Consider the following 2,191-nt stretch of genomic DNA (forward strand, 5'->3'; position numbering starts at 1 on the left):
GGGAAACGCTGTTCTATAGAATTTTGCTGCTTTCTTAGTTGGTTTACTGATCAATTTCTATCTCGGTGATTCCCAAACATTTTTGGCGTAGCCCTCTAAATACCGCCTTTGCCACAGCTCTACATAAAAAATTGTTATAACAATAATAAATAAATTGTAATAGCACCAATATTTATTAAATTATTCATCAGTAAAATAGACGAGATACACCAACAAATCGAATTATTTTATTATAATAATTCTAATACATCGTCTGAACGATATGTAAGAATGACTGTGACTTAACACTTTTTAATGTGAGCTTGTTTTAGCGAACATAGTTTCTCTTAGCGTGGTTGTACAATTGTTAGTCGTAGTCGCAGTTCTGTTTTTACATTTTTCAGTCAATAACGCTCCTTTATCTCGTGTTGTATTAGTAAGGGTCCACCAGTGGTTCATTGGTAAGTCTGAAGGTTTATAACACACAAAAAGGATTTTGATACACGTGATTGGCACAGCACAGATAGCTCATTATGTAGCTTTGCAATTAACGACAAACAAACAACAAAAAGCATTAGTCAGGAAATCACGATTCGCAAAGGTGATACTCATAAAGAATTATCATATTCTTATTAATCTTATTTTTAAGATGTAGAATATTAAATACTGTTATTTTTTCGGTAAATTTTACAGAAAAATAAAATATTTTCCGGAGTGCTTGCAATCTCACTGAGGTCACGTCTCACACTTAGGGAAACTCTGCTCTAGAGCCAATAAAGTTTCTACTACTTTCAAAGTTGGTTTACTGATTACTGGATAACTTGACAGAAACAGTCAATTATTTGCCAAGACACAGTTACTACAGTCCTGAAGTTTAGTCTGCTGAAGTAAACGAATTATAATTATTTGTTAGTTGTAATATGCATAAATTTACGTAATATATTATGATTGTTTATATAATTTCCATTATATACACTAACTTTAACTGTTAGGTTTTTCCATATCCCTAGAACAATCTTTTTTGAAAAAAAACTTATTTCTTTTCAACTATTTTGGCCTAATAACGAAACATTAAGTAGACATTGTTACCAAGTGTGCATGCTCATATAGGTTTAGCCCTTAATGTTTCTCCCCCCCCCCCTTGATAGTAGAACCCTTTTTTAGTTCACCGATATTTTACTTGAACCGATTTCTTCATTATCATTTTTATTTTTAGATTTGCTTTCTTTCCCTAGACCCCAACCCCCTTACACCCAAGTGCCTGAGCAATAAGTCTGAGGCCTTATAATGCTAATATTGGATTTCGATACTCGCGTACCAACGGCAGACAGAGAACAGATAGCATATTGTATAACTTTTTGCTTAACAACAAATAAACATTTTCCCGCTAATATACTAATTTTGACGTAATGTTTTTAAAGAATAATGATAAACATGTAAAACGTATATTAATCAAATCATCTATAAACTAACTTATCAGTCAGTTCTCAATATGCTTCAACTTACAAAATTAAAAAAAAGCCAGCCACTTAGAATCAAGACAAAATTATTTTGTCAAAAGCAAAACGAAATGAAGTCTTAAATATTCATTTAAAATTCAAATCTTCTTTCTCGTCAGAATTTTAGAATATTTTAATTAGCTTTTGTAACACAATCTAAAAATGAAACAAATTTGAACTTTATCACTGAGAATATAAATGTAATGATAATCTATATCACAAAATATTTTTTCCAGGTTGTCAACCAGGACTGTAGAAAACATTATGTGCACTAAAGTATTTGGTCAAAGACAAAGATCTCCTTGAGAAAAGATACGTTATGTAAAGCAATAAATCTATTCTATTTCACCCTTCTGTAATTAATAGTGGATATATTTTTATTAAATTACATCCAGGTAAATTTTCAAACTTCGGGTAGGTATTCAGCATGTAGTTACTTGATTTTCTCATAAACAGATTGTAGATGGTTGCAAGATTGTTCTAACTCTTTGTTTTAGACAAAGGCTACTTATCATAACGATAGTTTAGTAAGGTTTATATGATACTTTGGAATCTTTCCCGTGTTGTGCCTTCCCTGAAATGTGTGTCGCACAGCTAACTCAAGTTCAGAGATAGTGCAGAAACCTGTACATGTTGATACTTCACCTTTAAAATGTAGTGGAAATTATGGTAGATGCAGGCAATCTAGAATTTTGAGATATCGGACTATATAT

Source organism: Limulus polyphemus, unplaced genomic scaffold, assembly GCF_000517525.1.
Source record: "Limulus polyphemus unplaced genomic scaffold, Limulus_polyphemus-2.1.2 Scaffold889, whole genome shotgun sequence".
Lineage (NCBI taxonomy): Eukaryota > Metazoa > Arthropoda > Merostomata > Xiphosura > Limulidae > Limulus > Limulus polyphemus.